This window comes from Capsicum annuum, chromosome 5, assembly GCF_002878395.1.
Source record: "Capsicum annuum cultivar UCD-10X-F1 chromosome 5, UCD10Xv1.1, whole genome shotgun sequence".
In the NCBI taxonomy this organism is placed as follows: Eukaryota; Viridiplantae; Streptophyta; class Magnoliopsida; order Solanales; family Solanaceae; genus Capsicum; species Capsicum annuum.
In genome coordinates, this window is record NC_061115.1 from 216,607,959 (window position 1) to 216,619,284 (window position 11,326).

At 35.0% G+C, this 11,326-nt stretch overlaps 1 long non-coding RNA gene across 1 annotated transcript; it reads left to right on the forward strand.

Moving 5' to 3' along the window:
- Positions 1-4,195: 4,195 nt before the first annotated feature.
- Positions 4,196-7,630, forward strand: LOC107853723. The gene is made up of 2 exons (XR_001669853.2): positions 4,196-4,925; positions 7,240-7,630. It is a non-coding gene; the product is annotated as an uncharacterized LOC107853723 (long non-coding RNA).
- The last annotated feature ends 3,696 nt before the right edge of the window (positions 7,631-11,326 follow it).

An 11,326-nucleotide genomic window follows, 5' to 3' on the forward strand; every position in this document is an offset into this window, starting at 1 on the left:
TAAACTAATATAAGTCTTTCACTCAATTAAATTCCTTAATCCAATAAATATCAGAGCACATTCTAGATTTTCCGATAAGGCAAATTCTCCAAATAGCTTTCATCTAAAGATAAAATTAACTTTGACCAAATTCACAAAATTTATCCATTTCAGTATAATAGTATTTTACTATAGTGATATGATTTTCTTCGAAATTAATTTTTTTTATTTTTTATTTTACTTCTCTATAACAATAGTTTACCTATAACATCAATGACATTCATTATAACAATACACTCTTTTATAAAATTACCCATCCTTTAGTTCTGTTCATATATAACTTTACGAGAAAAAAATTCTACTGATATTTACCTTTTTTACATTGATATTCTTTTTAATTTTGCACATTTTTATTTATAAAATTAAATGAGATCTAAGCATCGAATAACAGTATACATATATAACAATATTTCACTACAACAGTCATGAAATTTTTAAATAAATACTGTAACTATACAGGTTTGACTCAAGTAATGTTTTGTTAATATATTAGAAGTCATGTTAGATATCAGGTTCAAGTTTGTTTGATTCCCTTTTGTTTTAGCATGTCTCTTCTGTTAAAATATGAAGTTGAAGTTTTTGATTTGAAATGTTATTCATATAATCTTTGTGTTATAATCTACAAAATAGCTTTTTCGATATGCTTAGATTTTTTATATGCACGAGTTTAAAGAATAATTTATTTTGTTTCGAGAATACAATTTAAAATTGCATTTTAGGTTGTGTTTATATTTTTTAATTAAGTATGCAAGCTATTTAGATAACCAATGCTATGTTAATTTCTTTACACTTATGTGTCATTTGATTGTTACTTTCCTTTCAACTCATGTGAGTATTTGGACTAAACACATTAGAAAAGAATCTCCGTAAATTATTTATTTCAGAAGCTTCCACTTAGAATATAATATAATTTTACTATTTTTAAATTTCGACAAGATATAGCAACTAAAAATTAGTCATTTACCAAAAATAAAAAATTAAAATTTTCAAAAATAATATAAAATATGTTCATATTTGCACAAAAGGATGTCACATAGTAATCAATTAAATGAATTGACAACCATCACCATTATAAGAAAATGTTTTCATTTATTCAAAAGAAAAAAATCTAACACTTGATTAGCATTTAGTAGGTCAATTAACTTTTTCTCTCTCTTGGGATTGCTAGTGGTAAATATTTCTTTTTTTTTCTTTTTGCTTTAAAAAATATTAACATATTACCATGATCTTGAACTTTTTTTTTTTTTTTTCTACTCTAGCTCCTATCGCTCCTATGTACGTTTTGTGACTTGTCAAATAGACTTTTTTTCATATCTATACATACTGTTGAAATTTGCAGAGTGATGAATCAAAAATAAATTAAAAGTTTCTTATTTTTTTGATTTTTAGACATGAATTAATGGATGTGTGAGCTTTCAATTTAAACTATTCCTTTCTATTTATCATAGCAAATCTTAACTACCAATTGTTCCCAAATCTCTATATAAAATAAAAATAAAATATTAAAAAATAAAAATTTAGTGATGAGGTGGTATGCCGCGTTACGTCCACCTCACTTAAATGTCAGGTCACATGAGCTCTCACCTTGCCATAATAGAAAAATATTAAAAAGAGGAATATTCTTAGAACTTTAGTAACAACAAAGATATATTTGATCATATCGTATAACTAGGAACAAATTTAGCTGATAAATAATAGCAAATGATTTTTTTTTTTACCCTTTTCCCTACATTGTATGTTACCATTTTGACCACCAATATAATTCATAGTAAGAAAATCTAACACAAGCACAATCTCAGCAAGCCAATTAATTAGTGTTAAAAAATTTCCTATTTCCTCACTTCAATTTCATTTATCTTCTTCAAATTAATTAAGTTTTCGCCAAGTGTTTTATCTTAATTTTTTCTAATAGTTATGGCCAATAAAATCTTTTCAAATGATATTAATGGCTCACATAGTTGTACAATTTGCTTGGAAGAAGTAGTGGATAATGCTAGACGATCGATAACCAAACTTATCTGTGGCCATTTCTCTCATGCAGGTAAGTGTTATGTTATTTATATTTAGTAACAAACAAAAAAACTATTCATTCATGTTTTTTATTAGAAATTTTCTATACCTAAATACCTAATAAATCATGTAATAGCTAGCTAGATCTATCTTTACTCAATAAGAAAAATTATCTATTTGATTCATATGAATTTTTCTTGAATTTTAATTTGGATCTTTCAACTAATTAAATTGAATTTTTTTACTTTCTTATAACTCATTGGAAAAGAAAGAGAAAACTTGTATCATAATAAATCATGTTGTAGTTAGCAAAAAAATATTTCTTTTTGATTTTCTAGATAAAAATCTTTGACTACATTAGTAAAAGAAGTAAAACAAGAAAGATGAAAGGCACGAATAAAACAATAAAAAATTTCCTGAATCTTGTAATTTTTCTTGTATAATCTCATTTAAAAAATTGAATTTTATATGGGTCATCATATTTATTTGACACACATTATGATCTAACTAATTTCATTATATAAACAATTTTTTCTTTTTAAACAATGAATAAGTTAGTGTTGAATTTATTTATCGTCAGTGTGCATAGTACTGAAACTATTTTTCTATTATGCAGATTGTATTGGGTCGACGTTTAATGTTAGTGGGCTTATGATATGCCCTAATTGTCGAGTAATCGAAGAAGAAGGAAACTTGAGACAATTTGCAAATGTTGTTGTTGATGAAGATGTTGGTGATGTTGCTGCTGCTATTGATACACTTGATGATGATGATAATGATTATGGTGATGGGAGATATCATGAAGAGTAGGTAATTACCGTACATGGCTCATTCATTATCTAATCATAATAACGTATATTAATTTAAAATATTAAAATGATTAAAAACATTATTATCATACTATGTAATCTCTAGTATAAATATTAAATGTAGTTGGGTGAATGTCTACGACTCCACGTTCAATTCTAGGGGTTTTGTTAGCAGAGATTTTATCCTTATTGGTCTAATCTCTTAATTGTTTTAATAAATGAAATTATACATTTTTAATATTTTTTCTTTGTTAATTAACTCTAAAAAAAATTATGTTTGAACTTTTCATTAGCCACTAGTCCACCAAGAGGATGTGATCCTTCTTCATGGAGCAAATGATGCAAATAATGGAGGTGCTAGGAATATGAAGTAATAAGTACGTACTCTTTTTTTTTCTGATAATTTTTATAAATGAACATATTGATAATTAATATGCTAAATACCAGGGCGGCTCAAACACATTAGTGGCATAAGGCCAAAATCAAATGGAGGCCTTAAGTTTTTGGGATTATTTTTTTTGAATAAATCTATTTTTAAAATTATATAATATATATTTTTTCTAGTAATACATTTTAACTTAATATATATCAATACGTTGATTTTTTTCTTTAGATATAGTACTCTATTTATATCAAACTTCTTTCTAAATTTTCTTTCCATTTATCTAGAAAATTTATTTATCCACAAATAATATTAATATTAATATCCTCAAATTTAGGGGTCTAAGGCGGTCGCCTATTTCTTATAAGGGTAGAGCCGGCCCTGCTAAATACCTAGATACCCAACCCTTCAAGTTGGCTCGCTTTATAGTTTGTAGTGGGAGCCTTAGCTTTTTTAGTAACTATTTAATATTTTCTTAGCGAAGGTATATCTCAAAAAAATCTCACGATGATATGACGAAATCTGTTTTTTTCTACTTATATCGAAGCGCCTAAATAACAAGTGAAGTTAATAAGTAGCATCTTAATAACCGCAGGCAAATGTAAAAAATAAGAATTAGGTAACAATATTGGTATCTTATTTAGTCGTTATGAACTCATGATCACTCGTCTATTTCTCTTAATTAGGTGTAATTAATTAATTAAATTAAGGTTTCAAATTGATGTTTGTACATGAATTATTAAGTGATTTTGTAGACACGTGATTTCGTTCCTCCCAGATATAGTTTTACCCATTTTTACCTTATCCTACCGTGTATCCTTATCTATGTAATTACATCCCACAAAAATACAAAAAAATAACTCTCAACAAAATCCCTAACAAACTTTTATTCTTTTTAACATCCTAACAACCCTTTCAATTGAAAGAAGACACATTACCCATACCCCTACCCCCAACTCCCCATACCCACGTGACCCCCTTTCCCTCATATTTCTTGTCCACAAAGACAAAAAGGGATAAACATTAGAAAGGAGGCCCACAGATATAAGGCCCATGGGTTCCATCTCCATTATAGATACACAGAGAAGGCACCATCACGGAAAAGGGAAAACTCCCTCATGCACCATTAACACCATATAAAACCTCTGTTTTCCCTTTTCTTCTTGACATAAAAACGCATACACTTCTGCGCACACACAGAGACATACTGAGGTTCGCTCACACACCCATCATTGATTAGTGATCGATAAAGGAGAAAACTGAAATTTTTAGGGGGGGGTGGATGGTTCTTGCCTGAGATCGGACGGGAAAATCGGAGCGCCGGCGACACAGTAGCCACGACTAGCAACTCCATTCCCGATTAGATCTTTTCCAGCACCGACCAAACCCATCCCCTGCTCCGTCGAAGTTTGGTGGACTGAAAACCAGTTCCGTCTATTTATTCCCAACCAAAATCGGTGTTCTTTGATCGGGTTCCATCAAGGTTCCTCGGGAACTGAATACGGGTTACCATGCTTTTATAATTCCTATTGCAGGTTGTTCATTTGTTTCCACGGATTTGTGTTCAATCGAATTTGGAGATCTTCGTCATTGAGTTTCGCCGTTATTGAGGTTCGGTTCGAGGTTCGAGGTGCGGATTTCATCTTGTTTAAGTGGATATCACTCGAATAAAAGCAAAATTTGAGGTCTACTTCTTCTCTCGTTCTCTATTTTTATTTCTAGTCTTTATTATTTTTGTGGATAAATGTTTTTGTGTGTTTGCCATGCTTGAATCTTTATTGTGTATATGATTGATGTTGGTCTTGGATGTTAAAGAGAAAATTGAATTGTTAATCGAAGAATGAATTAATCTTGTGATTGAGCATAAAATGGGGGATCGGAATTGCAAGGTTGATAAGGTGTATTTTGATTAACTCTGATCTATTGTTGCTCTGTTTAATTCGAAATAAATATTAAGTTAATGAACCCGATAGGATCGTGTTTAGGCCGACAATTGATAGGCAAACGCAGGTTGGGTAAGCAAAGTTTAGGATTTGTTGTTTTGCCGAATGTTTGAAATTTTTGTTGAATATTTTGCTTTTCTCATATTTGGAAAATGTATTCATTTGGCCGGGGAATGCCCCGAGGATTTGTGTCTATTTTCTATGGAATGTCCAGAAGTATTTTGTATTCAAAGAGCGTTCATGATGAAGGCCCGAGGCATCAGGTGAGGAATTGGAGCTTAGTCCAGGCCTAGAATTGAATAGGATTTATATTTTTCGCATTTTTTATTTTGGACTGTATAATTAGACTGAACACTGTATTTTAGATTTGTTTTGTTTTCGTGTGTTGGATTGATTATTACGTGCTTTTATGTAGTTTGTACAGTCGTAGTGTCAAAATTAGCCGATACATTCCACCAAGCGACCGTGGTCTAACCACGGGATCGAGGGGTGCCTAACACCTTCCCCTCGGTCAACAGAATTTCTTAGCCGGAATCTCTGTTCGCAAACCAGTTTTAAAGAGTCAAATGGATTTGAAAAGGATTGTCCAAAGGTGACTTGGCACACAAGATTATGTCAAGTGGCGACTCTGAGTTTTGAATGTAAAAATGATCCTTTTTCGAAACAAATTTTTATTTTTTCACTTATTAATAAAAATCCTTTCGACCCTTAAATATAATCTTTTTGGTGGTAAAAAAAAGGGTGTGACAGCTCTGGCGACTCTCCTGGGGACTTTTTACAATTCGAGCTTATTTTTTTTTTGGAGTTGTATCGGCTTTGTTTGGAATTATGGGTGTATAAACTTGTTTGTGATTATTGTTTGTGTCATTGTTATCACTATTGTGCGTTTACGTGGTCTTTGTTTACAGTTTTTATTCTATGTGTTACCGTTTTATATTTGTTATCATGTGCATAACCCGAGTCATTCTTTCTACAATAAGTCCGTAGTACACATGTTGTATACGATCTATAGTTGAGTCACCCTTATCTTAAGAGGGGGAGCCGTCGGTGTTATGGAGTGGGTGGAAAGCTCTCGCAACCACTATCGACCATACGCTTTCCCGAACAGCCTTGTTAGTGAACCCCAACGTAGGTCAGCCCTTAGGTCATGCTTATTTGCATCATATTGAGACCTAGCGGGACCCGCTTGATCTTTTGTAGGAGACTCACCTCTAAAGCATCCCTACGTGCTAAATGTCGCATCTCTGAGGGTAACATGGTCATTTGACGGACTGATTTGGGAAAAAAACATGTGCTAAAAGTAAAGTGTGTAGATAAGAAATGTGGAAAAGTGAAAAAAAAAGAGAAGCGTTTCGTAGTTTTTAGTGTTCTTTATGGCTTTTGATTTTTACAATTTAAAAATTCAAAAATATTTTTTACCTTTGACACTCATTTATACAAAAAAAATAAAAAAATAATAAAAATCAAAAGCTTTTTACTTTGTCTCCTTTAGCATGCATTCTTAATTCGAAAACTTTAATTTTTTTTTTAATAGAAGCCTTTTATAATTCAAAAAATATGGTAGAAGTTTTGTACCTTTCATATATCATATAACAAAAATACCAACAGATTTTTCCTTCATATTTGTTGGTGTCTTTTGTTTGGAGTGTCTAGTTAAAACCCCCCCAAAAAATTTTATTCGTCAATCTTTGTTTATGTCTCTTAAGTTAGGGTGCAATCTATTATTTAATCGTTAATTGTTCAATTTGGACGAACTACGCATACCTGATTCCCGTCCCTCGGAGTGGGATACATAGGCAACCCTCAGTGGGTCCGGTAATCTCTTTATTTTTTGGTCTTTGTCTCAATTTTAGCCTAGGGTCTATCTCCGCGTAATCTAGTGTTGTTAATTGGTCGTTGCCAAGTAGGCTAATTTCATTCGGCGGTACTGTTCGGTGATTTGGAGTCATAAGTGGTCTGTCCCTTCGACATATGTCTGTGTCAAATTCCCAAGGGTTGGGAATCTTTTGCTCTAATTGAATTGCTTGTTAAGTTAATATCCTATGTGTTATTTCAGGATGGACCCAACCACGAGGTCTAGAGTTTGGATGGTTTCCAAGGTCACTAAAAAGTTAGTCAAGTGGTGGGATACGTTCAACTACGCTGAGCAGCACGAGCTAAAGATAGTGTTGGGTAACCTTACAGCCCTTCTGCATTTTGCGCCCCGTCCAGATTTGATAGAGGCGGCGTCGACTTTTTAGGATCCCAGTAGTTTGGTGTTTAGGTTTGGAAAATGTGAAATGATGCCTACTCTGGCAGAAATATTTGGTCTGTGTCAGTTGTCTTATACCCGTCTATAGATGATCCGAGCCCGCAATCATATTAGCTCGAGTTTTCTTCAGCGTTGTGGTTTAAAGAGTAAGAATATGTATTTGGGATACCTTAATCAATCATGGATTTCCCTAGACTATTTGTTCGCTCGATTCGAATCATTGGGAGGTTTTGATTAATTTTGGGATGAGTTTCACATAACTAAGAAGAAATGGGAGAAAAAATGTCTTGAAATCTTCGCTCTCACTTTGCTAGGCACTTTAGTGTTTCCACAAGATGAAAGACGTATTAATACTCGATTGCAATCCGTAGTGATGGCCTTATTTCATAAGGATTAAAGGAGCAAGGTTACTCTAGTGCCAATGATTTTAGTAGATATATATAAGAAATTAATTGAAATAAAAGGGGGGATGCGGTTCTTCGAGAAAAGTAATCTAGTGTTACAATTATGGATGATGGATCATTTGCATGCTCCGTATTTGATAAAATCAGATGTCATTGATCGTTTCTTCTCTGGTCAAGTGAAAGCCATGGAAGAAAGAATGAACTTTGACAAATTCTCATTGCCATTGAGAGTCGAGGCTTGGATTGAATTCCTCGAATCACGAATAAATGACAATGTTCTGTGGACCGATTTTTGGCTTCACCCCAAAACAATCTTGGTTGGATGTAGCATGCAAATCCTTCTTGTTTTGTTGGGACTTACTTGTACTCGACCATATACCCCGCTGAGAGTAATGTGTCAGTTGGGTAGACTGCAAGATGTTCCACTGGTAATGGACCTCCAAAAGGACGTTGAGTATTTTAGAGACCAAGCTAAGGATGAGATTAAATACGAGTAGTTCTGGGATAATGCAACGTGGCAGGGCATGAATACCCTCAAAGAAGGTTTAGATAATCTAGGATACACTCCAAGATATGGAATCTGGCTACAATCCATTCCTCGGGGTGTCAGTAGGCTATTACCAGCACAACTTAGAGGGAGAATATAGGAAGAATGTATAGTCGATGACCACTAGGATGAAAGTGTGGGGGCCAAAGTGGAAGAATTGAGAGTTTAGTTAGCAGGTTTGCTCGCAACTGTGGAAGGGTATCAGAACAATCTTTTCAGGTGTACTCCCCATGAGGCCACATCACATACTAGGAGCTTTCTTCTGAATATCAAGGTGTCATTGCAGGATATGTTGCAAAATTTAACTGGTAAGGCAAGAACTTCGCTGACGGGTCCATCTCAGCCAGGGTCGTCATGCGGCGCAGTAGTTTGAACGGGCACTTCTCTTCTTAGTTTGAGTCCTTTATTTTTTCTGTCATTGTATTGTTGTGTCTTTGATGAGTTCATGTCAAGTTTGTTTTAACTTTAGGGTCTTCATTAGGAATGTCACGCATGTTGTCCTATGGGTCTGGAGTATTGTTTAGTGTTTGTTGATTAGTGTTAAGGTTGCCTTAAATTTGAAGTCGATTTTAGATGTCTTTTTATGAAATGTTGTGACGTTGCGTTGTTCTTTCTTTTGTTTATTTTTCATAAAAAAAAAAACTTCAATTTTGTGATAGTTATGCATGCACTTCCCGAACTACGCAAGATCTGAGTCAAGTACAACATGATACGTAGGCAACCTACTTTTGGGTTCGATGTAATCATTTTGTTTCTTAGTTTTTTTCATTATTTTTTCTTTTATTTTAAGGAAAAACAAAAGACATAAAGAATGATAAAAAGAGAGATAGTGAGAGAGGGAAAGAAAGAAAGAGCAATAAGAGAAGAAAAGTGGAAGAGAAGAGATTGATGCAAAAGAAGAGAGAAGTGAAGGTGAAAAGAAGAAAGAACAAGGTGTGATAATGTAATAGGGAGATCGGGATGATGTTAAAATGACCTCATTACCCTCAAAGGCCGGTAGAAATTTACATAAACCTAGGATGTATACAATGTGATTTCTATGCTTGTTGCCTGACCTAATCCTAATGAGTTTTGTCTTTGATGAGCATATTCTTTCAGTTAATTGGTTGGTTTGTAGCACTCTGGCTAGTCATCCATACTTCACTAGATCAAAAGCGAAGCTTGTCATGGCTAGTAGGGAGATTGAAAATTCACTCATTGACCCATATCAGGATCCCAGGGAAGAAAGTTCAGAACGCAATGATGAGGTATTGAGACTTGGACAACAATTGCTAGATCTGCACCGAGCATGGGATAGTGGCATGCCTCCTCCTCCACTCCTTAAAGATCTTGGGAATATCCTAAATTGTCCACCGCTCTCTCATGTACAATTCTCTGTTTCCATTGAGTTACCAGAGCACGGATCAGGATTCACTCCGTGGCAATATTACCCTGGCAGTTCCTCAACCAAGGCCCGTGACTTAGTCGGTGCCACCGACAACACTTGTGTTCGTGGCTCCGCCACCACCTAAAGCTCCCACATATGTTGTGCGCCTGACAATAGTGCTTCCTCGATCTGCCAGTAAGCCAAGGTTTCAAATAGTCAGTATTATGCCCCGGAGCCTACTTTGAGAATGAATGAACCGTATGGGTATGCTCAGCCACCTGCATTTCCATTTAATACGGAGAAACCTATCGCAACAGAGGAACAAGAGGTCATAGCATGGAAATTAAAAAGTTTGGAATAGGTCATAAGGCATTTGCAGGGAATCGGAGGTTATAAGAGTGTTTCCTATAAAGATCTTTGCATGTTCCCAGACGTCAACCTTCCCCTCAGTTTCAAAATGCCCAAATTTGAGAAGTATGCTGGGAACGGTAATCCCGTGGCACACTTGAGACGTTATTGCAACCAATTGAGGGCTACAGGGGGAAGGGAAGAGTTGCTTATGGCTTTCTTTGGCGAGAGTCTTTCCGATCTGGCTTCAGAATGGTTTATCGATAAAGATATCGACAAGTGGAACAGCTGGAATGACTTAGCTTCTGAGTTTGTGCGACATTTTCAGTATAATGTCGACTTGATTCCTGACAAAAAATCCTTGGTCAACATAAAGAAGAAAAGAACTGAAGGTTTTAGGAAATATGTGATAAGGTGGTGTGAACAGGCCTCTAGGGTAAAGCCTCCAATGAAGGAGAGTAATCTGGTAGAGGTTTTCATTCAGGCACAGGATGAGACCTATTTTCAACATTTACTTCCAGCAATGGGAAAGTCTTTTATTGAAGTCCTCAAAATAGGAGAGATGATAGAGGATGGAAAATCCTTGGTCAACATGAAGAAGAAAAGCACTGAAGGTTTTAGGGAATACGCGCTAAGGTGGTGTGAATAGGCCTCCAGGGTAAATCCTTCAATGAAGGAGAGTAAGCTCGTAGAGGTCTTCATTCAGGCACAAGATGAGACCTACTTTCAACATTTACTTCCGACAATGGGAAAGTCTTTTATTGAAGTCCTCAAAATAGGAGAGATGATAGAGGACGGAATCAAGACCATCCAAATAGTGAGTTTTTCCGCGTTAACAGCCACTACACAAGCGATTCAAGGTGGATTTGGCGAGTTCGTAGGTAAAAAGAAAAAAGAGAATGTGGCAACCGTTGTTGCTGGACCCCATTCCTATCCCAAAAGACCGCCTCACCCCTATCCCTAATCCCAAGCCCAGGCCTATGTCCAAGCTCTATATATTCCTCCCCACCATTACTACCCTCCACAAAACCTATTATATTCCATTCCACCACCCCCATACCCAGTATATAGCGCACAATCATATGCCCAAACCCTTTTTTACCCGTAATGGCGTGCGCAAGCTCCACAAAATCATCCATCAGCTTCACCAAATTACCAAAACCCCTCCAAACCCGATTTCTAACCCAAACCCGAGTAAAAGGAAGAGAAGGCGGTCAAAAATTAGTT